Raw genomic sequence first — 7,122 nt, forward strand, 5'->3', positions numbered from 1 at the left:
TCGATCCGGGCATTTTTCACGGTAGGGCACTATGGGCTGATAGTGCCCTCCGGCGGACGGGCACTATCGCGTCACGTGTTCAATTTAAACCGATCAGAATCGGAGAAAATTTAGTGGTGAACTATAAGGGCTGATAGTGCCCTCCGGCGGACGGGCACTATCGCGTCACGTGATCAATTTAAACCAATCAGAATCGGAGAAAATTTAGTGGTGAACTATAAGGGCTGATAGTGCCCCCTGGCGGACGACACTATCGCGTCACGTGATCAATTTAAACCAATCAGAATCGGAGAAAATTTGGTGGTGAACTATAACGGCTGATAGTGCCCTCCGGCGGACGAACACTATCGCGTCACGTGATCAATTTAAACCAATCAGAATCGGAGAAAATTTAGTGGTGAACTATAAGGGCTGATAGTGCCCTCCGGCGGACGAACACTATCGCGTCACGTGATCAATTTAAACCAATCAGAATCGGAGAAAATTTAGTGGTGAACTATAACGGCGAATAGAAAACAGTGGGAGAACCAATCAGATTCGCGGATTTCCAATAGAACACAGCAGAGCTTCTACTAATCAAAGTTAGATCAAATAAACTTAGATGTTAATCCCACGCCGGTAGTAAAGCTAACGTAAAATAAATACCTGGAAGCCAGGAAAAAAAAATCGAAAAAGCACGTAATGCTATGTGCGTGGCAATTTAAAGTGGCCTTTTGAAGAGCAAAATATTGGAATTAGATTAAAAAAACTTCGGTTTGGGAGCGAATCTGACCAATACCATCGAAATGAACGACTTGGAGCGAAACGACTGCGCGCCGTACTCGCCGAAATATAACTTCCACTGTTTACGGATTCTGGCGCCATCATTTATGGTTGGAGCTGGCGAAAGTTATATCACATTTATCAAAAAATTTCCGAGATTTTTGCCCGACGAAGTGTTCACTTTTCGCGAGGAACAAGTCATGTGACGATCGCGTGCGTATAACTAAATGTACTGATCCCCCAAGTTTTCAGTGTATTTATGACGTTACGATCAAAGCCTGTTTAAATGCAACCAATATGCTCCTTGTACTTAAAAAGTTAACTTCGTTAGTCACCGCGGGGACAGCAAATAAAGTTTAAAAAAAGAAAAAAGATAACAAAACGTAAGCTAGACCGGTACACCTACACATTCATCGATTTTCATGCAGGAGGCGTGACGATAAGTTTTTTTGGTTTTTTGTTTTTTTTTGTTTTTTTTTTTGTGAAAGCCGTAATCGACGTCACAAAGTTTTGTTTAGGCTACGTCACGAACGGCGCTGTTAAAAAAATGGATTTTTTTGTTAAGTTTGTCGTTCGTAATCAGTGTTTATCTTTCCCTGCCGAAGCCACGGATATTTATTTTTGATTTATTATTACTTCCTTTGTGTTTTCCTACTTCAGAAAACTATGTTTTGAGATTCTTTTCAATTTGAAAGTAACTTTGCTGATCAGAAGAATGACTTAAATATCGTGACTTACATGCCGCCTGGTTCACGACAGGCGCACGATAATGGAAATTAGCCATGCAGGACAAAACGCAAGCCGTTTAGTTTTCAAAAATGGCGTCACTGAACAAGTCACGTCTTATAAGTGTATTTTCTCACTATGGCTACAAGCGCACAATAACTGTTAAAGGTTCATCAGTACACAAAGAAACTGCCGGGAAATTTTAGTTTTTTGCGCCTGATGAGAAGCCACGTGCATAAAATTTGCATTTAAGCTACTAACTATGATTTAAGTCACAATAAGGCCGATCTCGTTAATATTCAAGCCTATTGTAGTCATTGTTTATGGTCACTTTGAGTGACTATATATAGTGAGTTTGCTTCATTGTCGAACCAGAATTCACGCAATTTCAAACGCTTAAAGGACGTTTTAATAAGTTTTTTCAATTCCGACATGAGTTTGGTATATTTGGTGTTTATAGCAGCCCTTGATTTAGCGGGAGTATTCTTCAACATACAATTGCTGCGGAGATGCTTCAAAGACAAAACGAAGAACGTATTTCTTCACAAATGCAAAACATTAATCGTTTTGCAGTGTGCTTTCCAAGTGACGATTCTTGTCACGAATGCCGTCGAGTCGTGGAATTTTTGGCTTGATATACAGCCCACGGAAACCTGCAACATCTTCAGAGTACTGTCGGGTTCTACGATGTTTTTCCAGGCTTGCAACTTAACAGTAATTTTGATCATCTATTCTGAACATCGCATGACGTGTGAAGATAATGATGTCTCTTTTAGACTCAAAATATCAGCTGTTTTAGCGTTGGGATTCATTGGTTCTGCGGTCACGGTATGGTACTTCTGCTTTCCTCAAGAGTTTCCACATCAAATGGCCTTCAAAGGAGTTTCGTTTGTAGTGACTGTGGCGTTTGTGGTTCTCTTGTTTGCCGCGGCTTCGAAGAATATTCATGAGCAACTCAACAAGGTCACCGACCCGGCTTCGACAAAAACATGTACTTTGCTGTGGAACGCTTGTAAAGAATATAGAAGTTCTACAATAATGTTCTTGGTCGCTTTGTTACTAATGTGCTTGGCAATAATTTTAAAGGTTTTACCCTGTTCATCTTTTAGTCTAGATTTTAAGCAAGCCAGATTCGTTCAGCAGGTTTTTTATTCACTGATCACAAGTTATGTTGATGGAATTGTTCTACCTTTAGCAATAATTGCTGTGATCGATTCAAGCTATGAAGACGAAAATGAAATAAAAATCGTTCTTGTTTAGTAGCGAATCTTGGTCAAGTGCAGGACACAAAATCTCTATATTTTTAATCTTGTGCGAGGGAAGAAAACATTGGAAAAGTATTTTCTTAGTTTTGAAAGTGTTGCTGTAAACTGCAGTGCCAGCCTTTATGTTAAACGGCTTAACTGTTCATCTACCTGTATTATTTTAATATGAAAGTAGTTAATTTTGCAAAGCTTAGATTCTGTTCTGTTCAATAAAGTTTTAAAACTGTTTGTTTATGTCGTCATCCCACATGGCGTCCTTTGTTGGTCTTATAGAGTTGTATAGTGAAGTATTAATTGGCTTCAAGTTAAAATCCCCTTTGGACGACTCAAGTTCTATCTGCTGTATAGTCGTCTCGAGAATTTCATTTGCTGTAACAGATTTTGGCCCTCCCGCACCAGCGCCGGAGTTTTCCCCCAAAGTATTGTCCCTGGCCAAGAAAGCATTCGTGCAGCCATTTTCTTCAACGGAACGTGTCGACTGTTATTTTATTTAGCGCACGCAGGGTTTAGCCTTAGAGAAACCTTAACTGCTACATTGAGTACCTTATTGGCGCTTAATTTCGCGATTTTAGCGAGACAGTAATTCGTGGGGTCTTATTTTCGTAATTTCAATAGGCAAAGGTGAAAAAGGGCATTAAATTTCGCGATTCAAGCTCCATTTTAATTTTCAAAAAGTCTGAACTTTTTAAAACTTTTAGATAAACTTGAACAAGCACGTAAGATATCACATATCGTGAGGGATTATATTTGTACGAATCTAGCAATTCACTCTCTCAGTACTCCGTGTGTAAACTGATCTTTGCAAATCAACGTTATTTTACAACAGATACAAAATGGAACTTACACGTAAATCAGGCCGTTAATAATTTGTGTATTTGTCGATGCATATCCTGTATTTGATGGTTTTATAAAAAGTTAATCATTTTTTTTCTGTGATTTAAATTTTCGATATGGGTATTAATTTTCGCGTGTTTAAATTTCGCGAGGATTTTTATTCGCGGGTCTTTTATTTCGCGCTTTTTTACACTAGTAGAGAACGACGTTTCGACCGTTCAACGGTCATTTTTAAGTTAGGTCTTAGAATAAAATTTCATGTGAAAATATAGTAAAAGCGCTAAAAATATGTACATACAAACAATAGACAATAAGAATAAAAGGCTAAAAATGGCTAAAAATACCTATGTGCAAATGAATGCATAGCTGTAAAAATATAATTAAAAAAACGTATAAGACGACGGGAATAAGAACGTTAAAATACCTAAAAATATAACTAAACAAATCATTTTGCGCGAAGCGAGTCGCTCTGTTTGTTGAGTTTGGGCTTCATAAGTCTTATGAAAAGCATCTCAAAAATTAAACAGTCAAGCTTGCTCTGGCACTTCCTTAAAATCTTAAAATTCTTGTCGATGCCGTATCTGGCTTCTTTCCATGTTGTTCTTTAATGTGACGTCCGATGGCCGATCATTTGTTTTCTTCGATGCTGACGGTAAGTGTCGGCACGAATAGCCGACATATATAATCTGCATCGCACAGATCACATTTATTTTTGTTGGTTAACTATGGGCGGCTTCTGTTCCTTCACTTTAATTGTGTCTTTGATCTTTCTGCTGGTGTAAACAGGACGGGTCTCGGTGTTTATTTTACTGCTGAAATCACTTAGCTGCACCTACCGGTACACAAGAGCCGTTACAAAGGATCAAACAATACACTAAAGCTGACCAAAGACTCCTAAACAAAAAAAAATTAAATGGTTATTCACTTGTGCACCGGTTCGCGATGACTTCCCCTGCGAATACAGCCCCCTCTCATTCGCTCCCGCTACGAAGAGCGAAACGCAAAGAGCGAAGTCTAACGATGACTAAGCCCTGTATTCAATCATGCACATTCCTTGATTTAGCGGGAGTATTTTTCAACTTGCGAATGCTATGGAGGTGCTTCAAAGAGAAAACGAAGAACTCGTTTGTTCAAAAATGCAGAACATTAGCCATTTGGCAATTTGTTTGCCAAGTTGTTATTGCCGTCGCGGATGCTGTTGAATCGTGGAAAGGATTCGATATTCAACCCAAAGAAGTCTGCAATGTCTTCAGAGCGCTATCGATGTCCATGATGCTATTTCAAGCTTGCAACATAACAGTGATTATGATACTCTATAATGACCATCACAACGCAAATCGCAACCGAGAAGCATCCTCTAAACTGAAAATATCAATAGCAATGTCTCTTGGATTCATTGGTTCCTCAATGATTTGGTGGTACTGTTTTTCGCAAGAGTTTCTCGCTCATGTGTCCGCTACCGTTTCGTGTGTTGCTACCGTCGTGTTTGTTGTTTACCTCTTTGGCGTGGCTTCGAGGAACAATATTCCTGCCCAGCCCGAGGATACCACTCCAGAAGCTTCGATGATCACATGCCATTCGCTGTGGAAAGTTTGTAAAGAAGTTAAGAAACAGTTGTCTTTCATATTTTTATTGTTAACTTGTTTGGTAATGATTGTAAGCGGCGTACCTCGTTCATCTTTCCATTTTCACGAGATCCTTCATTTGCTAATGATAAGATTTACCGTTGGAATAGTTCTACCATTAACTGTTAGTGATTTGATTGATTTAACCTATGAAGAGGAAAGTTTAAAGAAAGTTGTAGTTATTTAGCAAAGGATATTCCGAAACGCGGAAAATGCACAAAACCGCGGCCGTTCATGATCACTTACGGGAGAAACAAATTATTTTAAAGTCACTCGAATGACCAAGTACACACTACAACCAGAGTAAATATCTTGAAGAATGATTTTCTTGAGCCGAACAACTCTCATAGTAAAACTTTATATGATTTGTAGTGTACACGTTTCTTCAATAAGTATTTTCTCTACATTTGCATAATTTTCAATGTTGCGTTCAAACATGGATAGTAGTTTTCATAATCCATGCATGGTCCAAAAAATATATTTTGACTTTTTTGGAATCATTCAGCCGGTAACAATAATATATGCGACAGGTTTTATTTCTCTGAGCACAGCTGACCATGTTATGGTCCATAGATAGAGAACTTTGCAAAGTCCCGTTTTTTGTTTTTGTTTTTGTTTTTTCAGATCGCATTAGATGGCTAGCTAAAAAAAATAATAAACAGCGCATGAATTTAGTGCATGGTAATTAGAAAGAAGCTTGCCGTTATACATATGGTAGTTATCAAGCGTGAAATAAAAATTTTCTTGTTTAACTTGGTTGACATCTGAGTTGTCTGAAATCTGTTGTCTTTCCCAGAGTTTTACCCGAATTACATGACAAGCGGGCGTGAGTGCTCACGGGATGATGAAGAAATTAAATTTCTGTTTTGAATAATCCTGACACAATTGTTTTTACCTTAACAATTCGAGCATTTTATTGAATTCGAAGCAATTTCTTGACCGAAGATTGTCCGAGTGTTGTTTCAAGGCAATGCTGACGTTTTCGAGCATTTTTCGAACTTTTCCGACGATTAACGAAGTTTACCAAAGGTTTTCAGGGAAGTTCCGAACTTGTTTAATTAAACTTTCGGCTCATTCCCCATTTAAACTCGTCAACCCCACCCCACCCCACACCACAGCTCGCGTTAAATTTACCTATTAGATTACGTGAGCGGGGCCGTGCGGTGATAAGCTAAAAACAGTTATTTCCTAAACTGCGTACCGAAAATAACTTATTTATGCTCTAAACTCTGTAATGATGAAACACACAAGCAAATAGACAATAAATGAATTTATTGTATTGGAGGAATAGGTCGAGCAGTGCCATAATACGACCTGTACAAAAACAACTTACATGATACAGAAGAATAAATGGAGCAAAATACAAAATGAGTCTAAACTGACTCTTACAAAAATTGAATTAATTAAATTCCAATGTGCAAAGGAACATAAAGACGTGAGTCGACTTTATCGCGAACATAGCCGTCTTTAGCTGAATCTGATTTCCACCTTCCGTGAACTTTGAAAAGGCGATCAGGAACATTCAGATTTGCAGCGGAAGTAGCTCCTCCGGACCTGAAGCTGTGATTACTAAACTTAGAGGGGTCTAATCCAATAGCTAACAACTTCTCCTTAAGAATTTCTCCCGCTCTGCTAGCAGTGAGGGGCTTGGAAGACAAAACATTGCACCTCAACTTCTTGTCGTACCGTAAGGATCTGAAAATGAAATTCTGAGAAAACAAGGGAATCCTGGTAGCTTCTAAGTACTTAATAAGGTAAGTATAAGGACAAGTACAATTACCAGTCTTAGCAATATAAACCCAGGAACCGTCTCTGTACTTATCAGTCTTGCTGACTTCAACAAAAATCTTATGATAAAGATCTTCAGTAACAATGTTAGATCTCCTAATGCTTAAAAGCTTGGAAATGCG

Source organism: Oculina patagonica, chromosome 13 (assembly GCF_052425735.1).
Source record: "Oculina patagonica isolate OP01 chromosome 13, crgOcupat, whole genome shotgun sequence".
Classification (NCBI taxonomy): Eukaryota; Metazoa; Cnidaria; class Anthozoa; order Scleractinia; family Oculinidae; genus Oculina; species Oculina patagonica.